Consider the following 22556-nt stretch of genomic DNA (forward strand, 5'->3'; position numbering starts at 1 on the left):
CCGCAGAGTATTAATGTGAACTGATCTCGTCTCTCAACAGTGCACTGAATTCTAATGCCAACAGTCATGCTCATTTTTCATTAACATTATGAGTCACTGCCTCGGCTCATCATACTGCTCCTCTAATGACTCACTGCTGTGTTGGTTAGCTTTAGCACAACTGATCATTCCCTCAACAACTCCAGGAAACTTCTTGTACTGTGCTTGACTTCTCTGGATCTTAATCCAGCAAAAATCATGATTTAAAAACCACTAGAGATAATATTTAAAACAATAAATCATACATACTGAGGCACTTAAGAGCCCCGTAGAGAAAATAACTGAGTATTGACTGGCCGTGATTAATAATGTATTAGTCTATCTCCAGGCCCTGGTCAAGCCCTACACCCCCGCCCGACCACTTCGCTCTGCGGCCTCGGGGCGATTGGTTGCCCCGTCGCTCAGAGGTCCCTGCGGCCGATCCACCCGGTCACAGCTTTTTTCCGTCCTGGCCCCTCAGTGGTGGAATGAACTCCCCACCGACGTCAGGACAGCAGAGTCGCTGCCCATCTTTCGGCGCAGGCTGAAAACTCACCTCTTCAAGAAGTACTACCCTGAGCCTTCCTCGTAGCACTTATTGCATTCGTATTAGTTTGTTGCACTTACTGTATTCGTATCAGTTCGTTGCACTTATTGAATTCGTATTTGTTTACTGCACTTATCCTATTCGTAGTAGTTTGTAGCACTTATTATATTCGTATTAGTCTGTTGCAATTATTGTTTTCGTAGTAATTTGCCTCTGCACTATACTTTTGCTCTGGCTTATGCTTTAAGATGCTTGTTTAAGAAAGGAGATGCACTTATGACTTCTGGTGACTAGTAGTTCTCTTGAATACCTATGTTGAATACACTTCCTGTAAGTCGCTTTGGATAAAAGCGTCTGCTAAATGACTGTAATGTAATGTAATGTAATGTAATTAGTCTACAGTGCAACTTGATGTAAATTGCACAATGGCTGCTATGATATATTTTTAATGTTTAATGGGGACACTATTTAAAAGTGTTGATGGATTTTATTTCGGTACATGGACACTGAATTTTACATTCATTTGAGAAACAAACTGAGAGCCTAAGTGAGAGATGGTAAAAGCACACATAACTAAAGTTAAGTGGGTTGAATTCAGCCGAAGGCATTTACAACAAGTCTAGATGCACTGTGTATGTTTCCATTCTCATTCAAAAGTAAACACAGCCGTGTTAATACAGTTGTACTTTAGAGATGAATTTCTCATTGCAGGCTATTGGAGTATACAAAATATTTAATTTACACCCAAGTTTTAATCTACCAAGTTGACAGCTTTCTCTGTAAGGCCTATAATATATAATACAGAATGTAAGGAAGGAATATTAAGACCACGAGTTTACAGCCACACAAGGAGCTCTGTAAGGCAATACTTTGTTAAACACAAGGGTGCTTGTATAAAGTATAAGTTAACTGTTTTACCATCTTATGCCTTTTTGGTAAGCTAACTTTAGCTAATAACACGTGTTTCCAATCGATTCGATGATTGTTGACATATTTCAATTTGGACAAACATGGTGGACCAACAAACAGTGGACGTTGCCATCCATGGAGCCGTAATGCTTACACGGCTGGCCCACTGCTGTCTGAATCCCTTGCACATTGGGGGAAGTGACAGATTTGTTAGCTCCATTGTTTAGTCGCCGCTCCCTAAAAACATAATGTGCTACCATAGTACAACCCATTCCTAAAAATGACAGCCGACTGTTGACGCGCAGAGGGGAACCTCAGGCTCAATCAATGCACATCTGTGTCTGGCAGGTTTGAGCAAAAGCATGCTGCATTATTAATAACACCCTGCTTAGGGAGAGTCTGGAGGCCAAGCCTAGGGATGACATCTGTCAAAGAGCAGCACATCTCTTTCTAGTCCAGACTGGCGTGAGGGGATGAGAAGTGTTCGTATAAGGGGGGGGGTTCTTCTAGGCTGACTCACAGTTTCCTTAACCTTTATTCATCATCCATTCTTCCTGCTGATTCTCTTACATTACTGTTCTTTCCCTAGTGCGGTTTTACGCAGCTTTGTCAGACAACACACTTGAGGCTATTTTAGATCTCATTAGTTTAATTGGCAATAAACTGCAATTATTTTTGCAGCTGCGAACTGCATTTCTAAGCAACTACAAACACTGTTGGACTAGCGAACGAAAAGACTGCCAGCACCAGCTTCCCTGGTTTTTCTCACCCTCCGTCCTGCATGACTGTATAGAGAGATAATAATTACTACTGAGGGGCTAAGCAAGTTCATCTTAAAAGTTCCCCAGCACCAAAGGAGTCAATTTCTTCTCCCCTGCCTTACAGTAATAATAATACAATTGTGGGCTTGTCTGTGGCTTTCCATGACTCAATAAAAAATAGATGAATAAATAATAAGCTCAATTGAAGGCACTTGGTAGACATTCAAGCTCCAGCTTCTTCTCTCTTACACAGAAGCCTCCCTACTCCCTCCTCACATGCATTATTCATACTTTTAGGAATGCAAGTGTGTGTTTGGAAACCTGACTGATGATAGGGATATGTACACATGAATAAATTATGGCAGGTATACTGAAAACAAATTTTTTTGCAGGAATTTTGGTGTTATAATTACAACCGCTTGAAAATCCAGAGTCAAAAGCAAATGTTTTAGATAATACATGCAGTGCGGTGCATGATAGCAGCTAGCGCAGTAGCAGTGCCTGCACGTACAATATAGATTACAGATTTTAAATATGTTCACAATAAAGTGGCACTAACAAGCAAATCTTAGGATACTAGGTTGAAAGAGACAATTACATGAATAATATAGAACCACTAAAAGATCAAAACTCATTTGAGGCCAGTTAATGGCCACCTAGCCAACTGTATAATGTTTTACAAATAGGTACAAGGTCTGGTTAAAGAATTTTGTGTCAGAGATTCTGCAATTAACCTATGTGAATGACTGTTTACTACACGTGGGTTGGGTGTGTGTGTGTGTGTGTGTGTGTGTGTGTGTGTGTATTTTTCTATGCATTTGTTTTTTATAAGATAAGATAAGATAAGATAATCCTTTATTAGTCCCGCAGCGGGGAAATTTGCAGGCTTACAGCAGCATAGAGGATAGTGCACACAAGAGACATAGCAAAGAAAGACAAGATAAAAATAAAAAATAAAAAAATGAAAAATAAAATATAAAAATAAAAAACAAGTATTATAAATAAGCAACAAAACAGTAGAAAAACACAACAACTGAAATATAATATTTACAGACAGAAAAAAACTATTTTAACTATTATTGCACAGTGTTTTTATTGTCATGTGCAATAATAATTATGTGTGCTTGTGTACGTGTGCGCATGTGTGAGTATATCTCACCGGCAATGAGACCTTGGACAGGAGAGTAATTGATTCAGAGAATCTTCAAATCAATTCTTGGACAGCTGGGACTGAGGAGATTAGAAGTGAAGCACAGGCGGTCCGGAGTGCAGTCAGACAGGGCCGAGAGCAAACAGTAATCTCAGGATTATAGACCTGGGGGAGATGTACCTGTTTTCTCTCATTTCGTTCCCTCTTGCTCTCCCAGCAGTGACAGTCTATATTCACTACTAACCACTTTCCCCCCAACATGCTGCAGTCCCTTCTACCATATGTAGGGCTTCACAATGGAAAGGTGACTAAAAGCCCTTGCTGACATTGAGGTAAGATTTCAATGAGAATATATATGAACGTAAGGCAATTGTGGCCTGGCTGATATATGATGCCAGATGACTTTTGACCCTTTTTTTCCGTCTGCATTTTCTAAAATAAAGCTTGTTGCAAAATTAGCCAAGTCAGAGGCAAATGTAGCTCGAAGGAACCACTTAAACTAATGAAGAAAATAAGGTAATGTGTTCAAAGGTCATTTGTATAATTGTTTTGGTCGGACTGAGTGCAGACGAATGATGCAGACCTTTGTCCCATGGCTGGAATATATCTCATTGCCCTTTCCAATTGATTGAATTAAATCACAAGAGTAAATCTGTCAGCTTAATGGTGGAAAAATTGGCCTTGAAAGAAGGTAAGGAGGAGTTATTTTAGAAAGAGCTCAGGAATAGACAGCACCACAAGCTGCAGTTGACAAGAAATAAACCCCTTATAACTTGCTGTATGTGCCATACTTGCAGTTGTGAATTCTGACTGTTTTTGTGATTCTGTCTCTTAGCAGCCAGAAAAAATACAGTTTATAAACACCTAATTAACTAGAGCTTGCAAGGTCCACTGAATGCATTTTTGTGTTCACAAAATATGGCAAATCCATTATGCCATCTTCAGTATTTCCCAAATTCTGAATTGTTTGTCAGGGGATTTTAATGAACAATACCACAGCAGAACAAAGGGCAGTGTAGTAGTGCATAATCACAAATCACTCACACAAGGTATTCTCTAACTGAAATGATCCTCCGTTTCTCATTGCCAAGTTTAATATTCAGCGAACCCATCCAAATGATATAAATAAAGTATTTAAATATTTAGATTTAGCTTAATATCTACCACAAATGAGGAGTAAATACACCTTGACAGTGACTCACAGTGTATTTTGCTCGTGACCATTTTAACAAGCTGTAGAACAAGTGTTTACTTGCACGACATAGCGGCAGGTCTGGAATAAAGAGATAACATTTACCAAGAATAACAACAGAATGCATTGCAGTACAATTGAGCTGACACTACCAAATGAGCAGTCACCATAATGTTGTATAGTCTTTGGGGACAAATGAGTCACTCATGCTTGACTTATCAGTCTGTTCATCAAACTACCTCATGTTATTTGGCACTGCAACACTGAAGACAGCTTTTATTTTGAAGTGTTGGACATTTATTCTGAGAGGGGCTATTGAGATCTCTCTGTAGGTTAAGATTGAGCAGAAGCTGCAGTGATTAAAGAGGCGTCTTCATTAGTGCCAAAATGAACAGTCAACCAATAAAACAATTGATCAACAGAAAGAATCAACAATGTAGAATTAAAATAATTTAAAATTTGCAAGCTTTTCAAGTTTGAGGATCTGCTGCTTTTCTTTGTTTATTTTATCTTTATTAAGGGGGTAACTTTCAGTTTTGGTTCTGACAGAACAAACAATTTGAAGTTATCACTTTTGGCTCTGGGACAAACGTGAAAGAAAAATCCATCTATTAATCATTAGTTGCAGCCCTAATCTGCATATATCTGTAACTGCCTTTTCTTTGAGCAATTTGAGATCAGACCTTGAAGTCCTCACACTAGTGTCTGTGAAAAGCTGAAATTGAAAATGTTCTGTGTGAGGAGATTAGAAGAGGAACAATAGCTGGAGGATGGATATCTCAGTCAGCATATTCCTGCTGGAGGGAGCTCAAATGAGGCCCTCTAACAGGATGAGACTTCTATCAGCTGTGTGGTCACATTGATGAGAACGGTGGCTCCAAGAACGCTCCTTCAAGGGCTTGACAGGCTCTTAAGGTGATTACTAGATGATTAGTATTACAGTAATCACAAGACGATTCCTGATATGGAAGTGATTGTTCCTGCACAGTTCATGACCGCAGCAGAAGCATCATTCCAGGGTAGTGAGTGAGATGAGGCAGATGAGAAAATCTCTGACCGTGTTCAGTGCACAATGGAACATGATGAATTCAACTTGCACCGAAACACTGTCATGATGCATTTTGCAGCAAGTCTCTCAGTCTGACATTAGAGCCTATTGCTGATCCTGGCTAATTTACTGTTGCTATATCTTAAAGGCAGGGGGAAGATCTTTAAAATAAAGTCATCATTGGTGTTGTACATACTGTAAGACATTTTACTCATGCAAACAGGACTTCAGGGTTGATTAATACTATTTAAACAATGCTAAGAGTCATGCTATGATTAACTAAGGCACAGCTGTATGCTATTGTCAGCATGCTAATATGCTCCGAACGAAAATGCTAAAACTGCATGATGTTTAGCAGGTAAAATGTTGACCATATCATACGATCGTTGTGTAGAGTGTTAGCATGCTAACATTTGCACACTAAACAAATTACAGCTCAGGCTGATGGCTGATGGCTATGTCACTAGTTAAGCGTTATTGTGTCATAAACCAGAGTACTGGACTAATTCAAATTTTGACCTAATGATGGCGCCACATGAGGGTGACGCCATGATTATTATTACAACCCATCCTGCAGAAGACATGAAGGCAAGTACTAAACTTTATAGACATCCATCGATGTCAACATATTCATTACGATCTCCTCCCGGGAGCATAAATGTCATAGTAATCCATGCAATAGTTATTTAGATATCTTAGCTGACCGACCTTGTCATTCCTAGAGCCACTGGCATGGCTTAAAAAAACAGATGCTGTCTCACCTTAAAATTAAAAACTACACTTCACGTATGTGAAGTGTAGTTTTTAATTTTAAGGTGAGACACACACACACACACACACACACACACAGAAATACAATATATGCAAATCTCGTATTGTACTGTTGAAATGGTAAAATCTTTGTGAGCTCCACTTCGAAAACAGCTAGAAGTCCTTGGATTGACATTTCCCATTTGTACAGATAAATGGTAACGGGGGAATCAAAACATGGTGGTGCAATAGTAGAATGTTAGTGCGACATTTGCTTGGATTATTCCAGAAATCAGATGTAGAAAAAGAGGAAAGAAAGGCAGACAGGGCTTGTGAGTGGGCACTGGTTGTAATGCACCACTGCATGTGTGCACTGATCCAAAAACAGGAAGGATCGGATCAGGAAGAGAAATTAGAAGAGCTCCTTGCAAAGCTTTCCGCTGGAAGCCTGAGGTTTGACAAAACCGTCTAATTTTTATACTTGTCAGAATGTGTACCAGATGCATGACATGTAAATTAAACTGGCAACAAAACACAGCCAGTAGGCAATAAATGCAACTGAGGTCTGAAGTTACCCTAAAATATCTAAAAGTATTACCAGGGAATAGATTTTGAATGAGTGTGCCATTGTGGCTGCTGGACGAGCTCCATTACTCTCCACAAAAAAAACCAAAAAACATTTGCAGGGTTGAAATTCCAGCCTCACTCGTCTAACATTGCCAGTGGCAGTCAAAAAATCAATACCTCCAAAATAAGACTGCTGTTCCTCCAAATCCCGTATGATTACTCCCACGTCACCAATAACTACTGCAAACATTGTCCTTAGTTCACTACCTCGGATAATCTGATATACTGTCCAAAATGACCCACAATGGAGCATGAACTATTTTTAAAGACAGGGACAGTGCATCACACATCAATGTCTCTTCCACCTCCTTGATAATATGGTGAAACCCAAATACATCAAAAATACAGTAAATCCAACCACTAACTTTTGGGTCATTTTATAGTAGTATATCAGGGCTCATTATGATTGAAGTATGTGATGGCCACCCTCCAAAATACCTTAAGACTTGAGGAACACCATATAAGCTGTAATTTTTTATCAACAACTTTTGACATTTGGAGATTTCTGCTAGAATGGCATTTTTCGGGGATTAGATGGCGAGCACTTGTTCAGATACCCCGTTAATGTCAATAAACCTAGTACAGCCATACATCCTCTCAATGCACTGAGTATTACATTTGTGGTTGTAAAGTTTCATGAGATTTTACTACGCCAAAATATACAAAATAACTTTGGGGCGCTATTTATGCTTGCATGACATAGTTGTTACAAATGGATGCCTTAGGTTATCAAGTTTCATATGATACCAGTATGTTCACGGTCTTTCAGACTGTCAAAGCCTCTGAAAGACCGTCATGTTGGCCAAGGATGCTGACGTCCTAGAGGATTTTAAGAGGTTAATCAGGGTCCTGGAGCAGAGTAACTGCTTGGTCTCAACCCTGAGCCGTTTTGGTCACACCACATTGTGCAGGATTGTGGCAGTTGTGGTTCTCACCATGCACATGCTAGCTGGCAAAACCTCCATAGTGGAATTAAGGGAGGATTTTATGCTGGCGGAGAGAGGTGGAAGCAGTTCAAACAATGTGGAAAATAACTGCTCAGCACCCCCCCTCTCTGATACAACTCTGACACTCGGATACAATGTAAATGAATGTAATTTGTTTTTTCAAAGCATCACTTTGTGACAGGTCTTGTAATTGACCTTTTTCCTGTGCCTACGTTTTTATTTTATACAGTATTTATCCCAGAATGACTTTCTACAGCACGTTACCAGAGATGACACCTGAACTTTTGCGGTTGAAAAGATTGATAGCAAAATAGTAAAAGTAATAAAGTGGAATTTTTTCAGGTCACAAAAAGGTGAGTTGCACCCATTACTCAAAAAATTGCCCTTCATCTGTGATGGATTTCTTCCTCTATGATTGCTGAATGTGGAGGAAACAATGTAAGTCTAGAAAGAGGTCCTTGCTCTCTGCATCTCAAGTCCTTACAATAAAACCTGATGTTTACATTTATGATGGTAATAGCTGAGTTTCAAACTCCCATATAGCTGCACTTAAAATATCAGTCACATCACATGTTCCATGGTTGAGCAGTTATCCGGAAGACCGGAAAATTGGTTCAGGTACATCACTGATAGATGTACCTAACAGATTTTTCATGAATTTTTCTATAAAAGATCAAATATAGCAAATGTTTAAATACAGAATGACATACTTGATTAATTGAAAATGATTGTTCTTTCATTTGTCAACTGCTCCCTTTGTTAGGGAAATATTACTTGTTTGTTTGACAAATCCTCTTATAAATCAGCTTTCCACATACTTGAGAAACCTGTGTTCCTTAATGCATCCCAAATTTTTTCCAATTTTCAGGATAGGGAGCACATTAGCGTGATTAGCAGGTGGCCCCATATGTTGATTAATGTGATTTCATACAGGGAGATAATTCTGCCTGATGCCTAATATTTAGCTGATCCAAAAGACAATGGACATTAATTATAATCGTTACTAATGCTTCTGGCATGAAATGTTCTCATTACCTATTCCCATCTAATTTAACACCAGGAAAGGAAGACTGACAAAGAGAGAGAGAGAGAGAGAGAGAGAAAGAGAGAGGGAAACATACAGATTTAGCAAAGCAACAGAAAATATAATGAGAAAGAAAATCAGTAAAAAAAAAAATCAAGTTAGATAGATATTTTTTCCATTTCTCCAAATTGCTTGGAACCATGATGTTATCAAACATGCTCCATTATAACTAGAATTACTAAAACGCCGCTAACATTAGCTCCATTACTTAGTCTTGGTCTTTTTAATGTTTCCAGCGAGCTCATTTTAAAATAATATATTTAAAAATATTTTAATATTTATACATTTAGAAATGACTAAAGGCTAAAGCTACATGTCCTTATAGTCAATGAAAATGGAAATCAAGGAGCAGAATTGTTCTCGTGTTGCAGGCTGGAGCTTGTTAGCCTTACTATTACTGTATGAGGATGAAGATGAACCACAGAGTTCCATAGGTCATTTCAGGTCAATTTCCTCATAACCAACATAGAGCAGGACAAAGCCAGTAATGTTGCTGTCACTCTGGTACAATGGCATCTAGGACAGGTGATACAGCTCAATAAGGCAAAAGGACTGAAAATGTCATCTTCCATTTGAGCCTATAAAACAATAATGCAGTTAATTAACAATAGGACTACTGAGTGACGCTGTTGATTCCCCAAATCGATTTGGTTTAAATTCGTTTTCCAATTCGATTTAAATCGGTTCAGTATTGATTTGAATAGGGATATTTCAGTTACAGTATCAATATGGTTTGGATATGAAAGAGATTATCAGAAAATGAATGCTGTAAATTGTACAAGGAACCCTCTAATCTGGTGCACTGTTATAAATACTAATGTTTACATTAAGAATAGTGCCCAAAGCAGTCACATTAATGTCACTGAAAGTGAAATGCTTCTGGTAACATTCCTCACTTTCTTTTCACAGACTCTTTGCGTAGATCTGGTGGTCTCATACAGCCTGCATTGTGATTCTTAACATCACAATACCAGGAGAAATTCCAAACACAGTCACCATTTTTGTCAATATGAAGGCTTCAATTTAGTAACTGATCGAGGACATATTCCGAGCCTGTAATACACAACCTTTTTGTCCTGTTGAAGTGAGATAACCAATCCTTAGGCAGAGCTCAGAAACTGCCTCTCCTTTAGATGATAGAAGACCTGTGCAATGCCTCCCTATCCAGCATTCAATGGGAAAACAATAAACAAGCCTGAGGGGGGGAGACGGGGAGATTGATAGGCGTGCAGTTCTGATCACTCAACCAACAGAAGCTCACTTTACCGGTTCTGTGCTTTATGCACATTTGTGTTTATGAAATTGAAATCGATTGTTTCAATTACATGCGCGGTTAGACCATGGCGTTGTCACAATTGATGTGCTACTCTGAGTCAACCTTTGTAAAAATCATTCAAGTTGTAAGTGGAGTAAAAAACTTATTTTACAGACCATGTTTTTCATCATATCCAACTGAAGTCTGAAACACTGCTGTACTAACTTACACAAACACTCGACTACTGAATAGAGACACATATCATTTTTATTGTTGATCATATATATGTTTGTGTGTGTATGTGTGTGTGTATGTGTGTATACATACTTGTGTACATAGTAGTCTTTGTCTATTTTTGTGTAGGTACATTGAGATCCATGAAAAGAAAACAGAGTCAAATTCCTTGTTCCTTTCCAATAAAGCTTATTGTGACTCTGATAGGCATACAGCCACTCCATTGAACTACGGTGGTAAATACAGAGACTAAAGTCTTTGTACTGACTCTTATCTATGGACAGAAGCTTTAGGTAGTGACCATAAGAAAGAGATCCTGAGTAGAAGAAGCTGGATTTAGGTTTCTCTGTGGGGTGGCCTGGCTCATTGGGGTTGAGGTGTTTCTTTATTTGATAGCCTATCTCTTTCTCCATGAATGAAAGGAGTTCAGTGATGGGAAAATACGTTGGAGTCAAACCACCATTTCTTCACATCGAATCACCGAATATAGCTGGCGCAGCTTTTAGAAATCATAAAAGAAGATAAAGCATGATAAGCAGTATGTTGCAGATCATGAAAGCCACAGGAACTCCAATGACTAAAATGTGTTATGTATCAGTGGATAAGGTGTAGTGTCATAAAGAGTGCATATATGCCTGGTTTTGTACTGAACTGAACTAAATTTAAAAACAGGAACAGACTGAAGCCAACACTGACCAAAAGAGCATCTTCACAGTGCATCAGATGGTAATGCAATAGCTTTCTTATGTGTGTTCGTACCTCCTCATATTTTGAGGAATTATGGCTAAATTGGATGAATCTATAATGCAAAATTGATGTCCAATGCCATCGTTCAGTGGTTGAGGATGGATGTGTCCAATCTGACCAAAAGGAATGCATATGGTAATAAAGCTTGGATGAGGATTAAGGCTATAATGCAGAGTTTGTATCTGAATGTAATGCAAGTGTTATATGCATAATAAGTTTAAATGACCTTTTGATGAGTACAGTCACAAATGCTTATGTTATTGCTCTCCACAGACTGCTGGATGTCGTTTGGGCAAAGCAGTGTCATCCCTCTTCAAATTAGGCTTGAAAAAATAAATGTTTAGTGTTGTCTCTTCCCAGAGTGCTAAACCAAGTTCTACTGCTTTTTGTGTGATTGCGTTGTTAAATGTTATCATTGCAACCCGGCAAAATGGCCACACAACTTCATACATTACCAATAAATGGAAGGAAAAGAGAAATGTATTTAGACTTAATTAAAAAACCCATTTTGTTGGGTAGCTCCATCAGGAAATCTTTTGTTAATAACTACCACTGCTCCTGTGTTTGGTTACTGTACACTGTAGATGATTTTGCTTGTGTCTAAATCAAGCTCAATTATGCTTTTGGTTTGTTTTCTGTATGTCATTTTTGTGGGACCTCTTGTTTCATTATGTAGGGGCTGCAGAGACCTTTAAGACGGTACCTGTAATTAAGGGCAATACATTAAACTCGACTCTAACGCCCTCCTGTGCCACCTTCATTTCCAGCATACTGTGATGTCAGTCCTATAGTCCTTTTTCTTTACGTAGTCATAGTACACAGGCAAAGACTTAAACATCACAAGCAACCCATGAGTAAAATACAATAAAAAACTTGTTGCCAACTCATGCGTCCTTTTGCTACCCTCCCTCACCTGAAGTCTTAATTTACTGAGTTAGCACTAAGGTGTTGCTGGGAATTTCATTAACTGTACACAAATCCCTGCCTCTAATCCCCATAATTCCAGCATATTGTATTGTCATTAACCACTCACTGGCTGATAAGTACAAATCCTTTCACTTCGCAGTCCATGGATAATTGCTGTAGCCTCTCCTCAGAAGCGTTCCCATGGGAAGAACCAAGCAGTACCCAGGAAACAGGCACAGTTGCACTTGACACCATAATACGGAGCTACAGTAAACTGGAGCTCACTTGGCAGCGGAAGGGAGGGCCTTGTACAGGTCTGCCATCACTGACAGAGCAGACACAGTGGCTAATAAGACCTTTGCAACCTCCCAGTGGTGAAACACTTTAATGTGTGGTCTTTGAGTTGAAGCTCCAATCTTAAAGGCTGCTCCCTAGTGGAGCCAGAGCTTGATGTTCTGCGGTTTATTCAACAAAACAGACTTTAAACTGAAGCTCTACCCCTCTGCCAGCAGAGAAGGGTGTGAAAATACAACATGGAATACAAACTGATTCTCGGTTATCAATAGCAATGAACCGGTATTATATCATTTTAAAGGATAGTGGATATTTCTAGAAAGATTAGAGACAGAAAATCAACATTAAGCTTAATTAGACAATGCGTCTGCAACAACTTACATAAAATGTACATTCTTGTCAGGTCACACCCTCTTATTGACTATTCAAGTAAAGGGGGAGCACTCAGTTGCAGACGCGTTTCCCACAGGGCCTTCAAGGGTTGCTATGAGGAACGATGTAGGTTAATTAATTCTCATGAGACTTGTTCTGGTCTATGATGACTATGAGATTTATGAAATAACAGAGCAGACTAAAAAAAGCTTAACTTAGATATGAGCAGCGACTGCAGAAGGAGCATCAGTGGAAGCCACTTCTGATGAAATAATGATATTCTCTTATGATTTATAGGATCATGTTATTCAGCAACAATTCAGTTAATATCAGTATTGTTCTTTTTTTTTCATATTGCATCGAACCGGTCGCCGATGTTGCACTCCTATTTTTTTTCCTGTCATGTAACATCCCTCCTCTCCTTGTCCCTGTCACCAGGATATCTATTGTTTTAATTACTGTGAGCAGCACAAGCCTTCCAGATGGTTTACTGTAATATTTTGTTACGTGTCTTGTAGTAGTTTGTCAGTAGGCCTATTGATCTGTTGTTGCAGGAGGGTTTGGATCCGATTTCGAACAGCCTCTCTAGCTTGAACAAAATACAAATTCCAATGCAGCTTCCAACCATCAGCAACACTTCAAAAGTTCGTTCAGTCACAAGTGACGACAACTAAAGTAGACTACTTTTCTATGCTGTCATATTGTTTCACAGACAAGATGAATGGTGCTTCTGAAAATATGTGATTTCCAGTGTTGCAAGGGTATTATGAAGGTAAACTGAAATTATCTTGCAAATTTGAAATCTATTAGTTTATTTCTCAACTCTCTTTCTAATGCAGGGAGCTCATTTACATTTTTTATCAAAGAAACTTACATTGAAAAACCACTAATTAAACCAAAATGTGACTATTTATGAAAACATCAAACTAAGAACTTCCAAAAGAAATGTACTGTATATTAACTCTCAGAGACGATTTTTCTTTTCAAAGCCTCCATTGCAACTGATGGAGCTGATGTCTTTTTTTAGATCAGTGTGTGTAAGGTCCATATTAGTCATCCATCTTTTCCAGCAGAGTGTTTAATTGTAGTTGGGAAACAACATACTAATTAGCGCCACCATCAGGTCACCAGTGTGTTGGATGGACTTTATTTGGTTTCTTCCGCTGATCTCAACAAGTTCAGACTCAGTTCTATCTCCACTGATTCAGTAACTGTGTGGCATAAAAAAAAAATTCTGCTTTTCTCTCCTTTAAAATCACCTTGTGACCCCTTTGATTTATGTCTCGACCCTTGGTGGGTGGGTGTCCCTGAGGGGGACCAGAGGATGGGAACCAATGGCCTAGACTATAGCTATAATGTGGACACATTGATGAATCTGCTACGGTTCGTTTGTTAATTAACTGCACATATGAGTTAACTTTTCCATCTCTCTCTCTCTCTCTCTCTCTCTCTCTCTCTCTCTCTCACACACTCTCTTAAAATACATATATATTTATAGCAGTGATATTTTCCATATCCACTTCAACCAAATTACAGTAAGTCTATAATCGATTTAGAATGGCATTCCAGCCCTCCATTAAACAGAATTAACATCAAACTAAAACTGCACTGATGTGTGAAAAATGATTGAAAGAAAGTGCTTTTGATGTTTTCAGCTCCACACAGATAACATCACATGCGGTGATCCAGCAGATGGAGTCTGAGTGAGACTGACTCCTGTAACTCAATATATGCAAATGTCAGCCAAGCAAGGTTCACTTGTAGCAATTATCCATGTACAAGATCTGTGATTAAGCCAGCACGGTGCATTGTACATTGATTGAGAGAGCAAGTTTCCCAACGACCCCTGTCTCTTGTTTTTTTAAGCGAGGTGGTCATTTTTCCTCTATGCATAATGTACGCAGTCATAATCAGTCAAGCATTAAATATGTGTGTCATACCTAAACAAGAGCATGTCTTGTAAGCATCAACATGTTAATATATAGTTAACCTTCCATGAATGATGTCTTGATGGTAAGTGTAACACAAAAACAAATCAATGTTTATAAAGTTAATATCAAAATCATTACACCTTCATGGTTTCATCATCAGGTTCATCTCTTTAGATGTATCCTAAAGGTCTACTTAATCCTCTCTGGAAAATCTGTCTCATATCACTTAGGATATTAAGAACCACCAGAGGGAAGAAAATGTACGAATAGGAGAATTGTTTGTATAAGACTGCACGTTTCTTACATTATCCACCCCGGTACATATCTGATGAACTACTGAAATAATTCAGCTCTTGTTGCAACATTTCTAATTGAACAGAATCTGGTGTCTACATGTTTGACTATGTGAGCTGCATAACAAAACTGATTCAACTGAGGATAAATGTTTTTTCAAAAATAGAAAAACATGTCTTAAATGTTGCTTTCCGCTTGCTCATCTGCAGTGTTAAAAAAAATGTCTATCGATTTATGTTTTATATCTCTATGTGTTGGTCAAAACCGGTAGTGAAGCAATCATGCCCCGAGGTGTTCCTTAACTCAAGTGTGACAAGAGGGACCTGCCCAACATGAAACTGTGAGTGACATGCTGCTGGTTGGTATGTGCTTCACTTCACACTCATCTGCTCCTACGATGATGGACACATCACGTTAATCTCCGGAGAGCTGTTTCAGGCATAGGCCATACAAGACATAAATGATCCACGGTGCCCGAGGAATACGTTACAGTGGGTTCATTCATTCATGCTGTCAGCACTCTATCTCTGCTATTCCCTTTCTTCCAAAAAAAAAAAGGAATTCATCTCCCCTGCCGCCTCTCAGCTTCTGTAAACATTACACGGTTTTGCCTCACATTATTTTTTAAATCCTTATCGTATGTAACACAAAGGGCAATCCCTCACTAACATCGACAAATACCATGGTGTGAGTTTACCTCAGTTTATTAAAAATGTTTTCATGATTTAGGGAAGCTAGTCCTTGTACACCACCAGAGTGAATGTAATCGTTCAAGACTCCAGCGGAGACATTAATGCGGGAGAGCGTTTGCACTTTGTAACATAATTAAAAGTTGTCCAGGGGTAGGGACTGCTGCAGGCTGCAATTACTCATAACTGCCAATGTGATAACATGAAAGTCTGCAGATCACTGTATTGTGCACAAATGCAAGCACGTTTCAAATTAGAGAGACACTTTCTTTCACAGGTTGTCTGGACGTGTGTGTGTCGGAGTGGGACTTGTTTACACACACATATTGAGACACATGGCGATGCATGCGTTCTTCAAGCTGTCATCCTGTGTGACCTGTCTGACGTGAATGTGTGCTATCTTCCCAAAACAACTAACTTGTGCACCGTTATAGCAAACAGGAATAATAATAATAATAATTAAGCCTTTATTAGTCCCACAATGGGGAAATTATTTCTCTGCATTTAACCCATCCCGGAGGAGCAGTGGGCTGCAATGAAGCGCCCGGGGAGCAACTTGGGGTTAGGTGTCTTGCTCAAGGACACCTCGGCATGTTGCCAGTAGAGGGGTTTGAACCACCAACCTTGTGGTTACGGGACAAGCGCTCTACCTCATGTGCCACAGCCGCCCCTAAAGATATAGCACAGGGCTCGTCCGGGATTTGAACCCGGGACCTCTCGCACCCTAAGCGAGAATCATACCCCTAGACCAACGAGCCATAGCCGAGAATAATATAGTTGACATCAAATGCGGCACACATCAAGATCCCTCTCAACCCACAAAAAGATATGTATTGTGTTCACTCTTGTTTCAAAATATTTGACAAGCTCATGTCTGTCTAACATTAAAGTCAAAACAATGAGGATCCCACAAGAGGATAATCATATACAAAAAGAAAAAAAAAAAACGCTGATTCTCAGAGCTTTCATGCTCTGCAAACCACTGCGCTCTCATGATATCCATTTTATGTTGCTGCAGATTTTTTAATGGGCCATTGATTTGGCAGACGCAAACGAAAACAAGGTGGAAATGCATTCTAAACCATTCATAATGTAGTTTTGAAGCCACTAAGCTTGTCTGGGTTGGATGCTGCATATAATTAATTTTGCATTGTTTGTGTTGGACAGGGTCATTGAGGTTAATTGAGTCTTACTTCAAAATTCTGGCTGGGAGCCACACGTGCAGTCTTTACTGTATATTCATTTTAATTATCATAAAAGGAGTAGGCAGTCTTGCCAAGCCTAATGATGGGCAAACGCTGTGTAAACAACAACAAAGGCTGGCCCTGTTCAACCGCCATAGCGTCTAATCGCGCTGTGGTTGTCACCGCTGCTCCCTTTCCGTCACTGATAGATAGGCTACTCGAGTGAACTGAGTGGAGAGCAAAGATAACCTCCGAAACAAAGCCTTGTGGGTATTGGCTGCTGGATTATTTGCAAGGCATGTCATGATACCGGCCTCTTACTCCGCCTAATTTTAAAGCTCTTAACGAACCCTCTGGAGATGGTAAACACACTTTAAGGGTGCTTCACTGATGGCCTTCCCATACCTGTAATTATATTTTTTACACAGATTCATATTGTAAAAACTGCCAGACCTGATACTTTGCACAAAGCTCAGCACTGTCCACCTCTAGGGGAGAAAAGCAGCATCACTGCAGTGTTTGTACAGCATTATAAAGAAATATAGCAGCTCATTGTTACATCAGGGTTTGACGCCATTTTTATCTTGAGTGATACAGTCGTCCCTCACTCTTACTCAGTGTATTTGAAACACAAAAATTATAAAATCCAGCTTCTCAAACCTGGAGACTTACAGCTTCTTTGTCTTATATCATAGTTAAAAAAATATCCTTGTTTGGAATACAAAAAAACATTTGTAGTCAAATCTGTATGAGCCTGTTTTCACTATTTTCTGACATTTAAAAAAAGAAACAATTAACAGATCAATTAAGAAAATGAATAGCAAATTTCTTGACTGTGAAAATAATTGTTAGTTTCAGCCTAAGATACAGCAGGTCCTATTTAGTTTGTTCATTATATATGTAGATATTAGTGTATGCATTTGTGGTGGGGTTGTTGTTCCTGATCTTGTGTGTTAAGTAAACTCAAGGGAGGTTTCAGCTTCTCTTACCTTTGGTACTTTGGAAAAAGAAAATTGAAAAAAGGTTTAATTCACTAGCAAAGGCAAGCAGCTTAAAATGCTCAATGGAAGAAAGGGAATATTGTCACATGTTGCAAACTAAACAGTCAAAATCAGTTTTGATTACCATAATAAAACAAAGATAATAAGTGAATGAGGATATTTTAGTCAAACTTTAAAAAGCAGATACCCTTTGACACCAGTTGTATCAGGTTGAGAAAATAAATGTGGTTACACATCTGGAAATCAAACCTGGGATTACATGTGCACCTTATACCACCAGGCACAGGCACTACATACATGTGAATAGCGTTTGAATACATGCCTTTGCGGTTTATATAATGTTGGATGTAGCACAGAGAGCTCAGAAAAAAAAAGCAACAATGTAAAAAAAAAAAAAAAAAAAAAAAAAAAAGAAGAAGCCGACATATCCAGGGGTGACCATAACTATGCAAATGATATGACCTCAGCATAGGACAAAAACAACATCGTGGCTGTGACTACATTCCGAGCACAGCATGAGTGTAGGTCAGGACCAGTGATGCATACGGTGCACACAGGGTGAAGAATAATCACAGAGGGTTTTGCTAGAAAATTAATCACTCTGTGATTGCACTCTATAGGTTACCAACTGAAGTGTTCAAGTGTGATTTTAATTCTCCAGTTCGCCTCCTTGACCTTAAAGGTCTGCTAGAACATCAAGCAGCGGTCACTTGAGAGATGAACAACTGGGTTTTGTTGCATCAGGAGAATTGCTCTTTATTTGACAGGCTCGTATAAGTATCTTTGTAACAATGACGTTCATCATGTTTTTATTCTTTGTTCGAACTCCAAATATAGAAGTGTTGATTTAAAGGTCATGAAACTGTGGTTTATTTTTTCTTCATACATGTGTACAAATACCTCCACAATTTGAACCTGGCATTCAGTAGTTATAGAAGATAGATGACAGGGATGATAAAGATGATCGCACTAATAATTCAATTGATAAATCAGGTTGGGTCAGGAATCTATTATTACTCTGTGCTTTTCTCATCTATAACCAGTGGCTGAAACCCCGCTAGCAGTCATTTCCCATCTCACAGACTGTCTGGATGACTGATCAGGGTTGTGATTGTCTCCCCTCTCCCCAACACACCACGGCTACATACGTCAGCAGCAGCACATACATCTTGAGCAGTCTCTAACTCCAAGCCAGAGCAGTAGCCCCGGTAAACGTTGCAATCAGCGCCAGAATTGGGCCAATTCCTCATAACCTTGTCTGTACATGGCACCTTGCCTTGAATCATAAGAGCGTGAGGCTGTAGCAAGTGTTCAATCCATCAGCAAAGCTGCTATATTGCCCCAGTACAGTTGAAGAGGGTAAATCGACATTTAATTATCTGTCTGCCCACAAAAGCTGCATGGGCATTGCAATATACCTGATGTAATGGAGTTGCCACACACCATGTCATGGCAGCAACATGTACAAACAGCAGCTCTGAGACGTTGAATCTCGTTGCATAAGGTGTCTTCTGTTCCATGCTCGGCCTGACAACGGACATGTTTTCTGAGCGATGCTTTTTGAAATGTTTGAATTCTATGAAGACACAAAGCCTTTGCAAAAGAAAGAAACATGAAATAGACATCTAACGTGGACTTTAGTCCACTCACAATGAATACCCAAATATGGAACATTTATTCCCAAACATCAAGCTACTATGCCTTCAAACCGATTTTTGATTCGTCACTCTCTTTTCTTCCAAGAGATCAATACAACTCCTTTTCATAGTTTGAAAAGTTGACTCTGTTGCTTTTTGATGAAACAATCATCTTTTCTTTAACAAAGCTAAAACCACACCATCAAAAATAGTGAATCCAATCAACAAGACTTGAAAATAAAGCATTTAATTTATAAGCACGCAGGCTTAGACTTAGAAATGAGTTCCTATTGACCCATTGTTGAGGGGAGATGTTCGATCTTCAGCATTATGTTCAGTCTGGTGACTGGAGTTCTTTATGTTTCTCTTGAAGAGAAAAACAAAATCAATGGTGAAAATGTTTCACATGATTCATTTTTGAGGCTCAATCGAAGCGCAGCAATTTTTTCAAATAATTATGAACAATCTAACATCTTGGATTGCACATCTTCTCCAGCCAATCATAGGTGTATAAGCAAGCAGTGAAAGCCGCCGTGTGGAAATTGATTGTCCTCTTTCACCTCTCCCACAATCTTCAAAAACTAAACAACGTGTGCTGATCAATCCAGTCAACTAAGTACACCTCTTGTCAATGTCTCCAGCTTCACAATGGAGACTTGATGTTTCTGGAGCCATTAGTCATGACCAACTTGCCAGACGAGGCATTGATCGCCCGTCCGGTTGTAAATGCAACAGCAATCATTTCACAGGAGAAAAAAAAATAGAGCCGACGCTGCTGTAGTATATGGAGAGGTGACATGCTTAAAAGTGTCAACTTAAATGACTTTTTCCATTTACTCAAGTAGAGACTAGACTGTATTATTTGGCGTCTGAAGTTGTTATTTTAGACCTCAGTGTCCTTCAGAGTTACTTCTACACTTTATTTTGCTTCAACATGGCCTTGCACAGATATCCTGAAGGAAAAATATTCAATAACATTTGCCAAAATATAACCATATTAGATATCAATGGGAAGTCTAATTAAACATTGTGGCCAATAAAAAGATAGTTTCATAAAAATACCCGAGGCTCAAACCTTTTTAGTCATTAAAAAAAACAAAAAAACATAAATATTTGAAAAATGAAAACAGATTTGTGATACTTTTATCTTCTTTCCTTTCTCACTAACATTCTCATGACTGCTCAGATTTATCTTGTGACCCCTTGATTGGGAACTAGTCAACTAAACCACCATATTATAGATACAATAGTGACAATAGCTCCACCTCAATCAGATACATTAGCAAATGCTACTTACACATTATAGCATTAGTGATAATAATAATAATGTATTAATGTATTTTATAATTAAAAAAAACTTACTGTTGAGACTTTAAGGGCATTTAGCAGATTTCTATACTTAAGTAAGATTTTAAATGCATTTACTTATATTGGACTGTTTTTACAGTGTTGTATTGGTACTTTTACCTGAGTATGCTGATGTCAGACTCTGTGTGCAAAATAACATAAGTGACGTTGATGTGGGTGACACCAGCACTGCTCTGGTCTCCTCTAATAATCCTCCTGGCTCCACTCTCTAACTGCTAAAGTGCACTTCTAGTTCTTCTAATGACAGGTGACATCGTAACATACGTCACTTCTTACAATGACGGAGTGACAGGGTGACAAAACCGATGGCTACATAAAGATTTAATGCCAACTGCTGTAAGAAACACAAACAATGCGAATCCAGTTCGCTTCAACAGCTATTCCAAATGTAAAAACCCAACTGCGATACTACATCTTGTGCTTCCCGTTTCCCCTCTTTGTGTCACAGTGGGTAACTCTCCTGCTCCAGGGTCTGACTCCCTCCAGTTATCAGCCCAGGTGATTGAGAGCACAGACCGCCATCTCTCTATAGAGGGCACCCACAGACCCAGAATGTCTTGTTTGCGAGAGCAGTGTACATTTTGTATTTGAAAGAGCAGCAAGTCAATGAATCTCGATAATGCGAGAGCCGGGCCACATAACTCACGTTGATAGTCCTTACATTGTGCCAAGAGGCGATAAATCTGCTCTGGGAGACATGAATATGCAGTGGCAGTCAGACTGGCTTGTTCTTGCTTGCATGCCCCCTGATGCACAGTTTATTCCTCTCCCCCATTCCAAACAGAAAAATAAAACCAATGAGCCACAGCACCATCTCATCAACAGTGTTCTATTAAGCACAAAGAAATGTAGCAGCGCATTTTCAGAATATGCTTAAAAAACGGCAAATCATTAATGTAAAAAATGCAATCTATGGTGTTTGTTTATTAGGAATATATAATCTAGAATATCTGCTAGTATTATCATTATGTGTGATGACAAATGGGTTTAGATTTTTTCAAGAAAATATCTATCTATCTTTCTATCTGCACATTAAAAATGTTCTTCATCTCAAAGATGTTAAAGCAACCAGAATATATTTGCTCTTTTTGAAAGAGTTATAAATCCTACAGCACAGCTTTCAGCTTTTTTAAAGTTGGTTTTAGCCGTTTGATGATACTTCAAGTTTTAGTTATCTGTTTAAGGCAAAATGCATAATTCACTTACTGCAATCTGTGGCATTAAACTGGTAATTCCATACTTTCAGCTGGGTTTACCTCCTCCACTGCAGTAGAGAGGTATGAGCAGCACTCACTGTGTCATTGTATTAGTAACCTGCAGCTTGTGTTTGACGGCTCTTTGTAAGGTATGAAAAATGGGACAGCCAGATAGGCAGCAAGCAGTTACGGGGGTTTAATGTACTCATTGACACAGACTGAATGTCTCAAATAACAGTGATAAGAAGGCTGCTTTGTCATTGTCCCAATCCTCAGCTGACACTTATTTCCCTCATGCAAATAATTCATCCCATTCACAATACAGACGGGGGTTTCCTTCTTGCTTGCTTGAGGCAAAAAGAAACCATCTCAGTGCAGTGAATAAGAAACACATCTGCATCTCTAAGAGAACACA

At 39.0% G+C, this 22556-nt stretch overlaps 1 non-coding gene across 1 annotated transcript; it reads right to left on the reverse strand.

The window, feature by feature from the left end:
* Positions 1–16441: 16441 nt before the first annotated feature.
* trnap-agg (transfer RNA proline (anticodon AGG)) lies at positions 16442–16513 on the reverse strand. Its single transcript has one exon. It is a non-coding gene; the product is annotated as a tRNA-Pro (tRNA).
* Positions 16514–22556: the final 6043 nt, after the last annotated feature.

Source organism: Anoplopoma fimbria, chromosome 20 (assembly GCF_027596085.1).
Source record: "Anoplopoma fimbria isolate UVic2021 breed Golden Eagle Sablefish chromosome 20, Afim_UVic_2022, whole genome shotgun sequence".
Lineage (NCBI taxonomy): Eukaryota > Metazoa > Chordata > Actinopteri > Perciformes > Anoplopomatidae > Anoplopoma > Anoplopoma fimbria.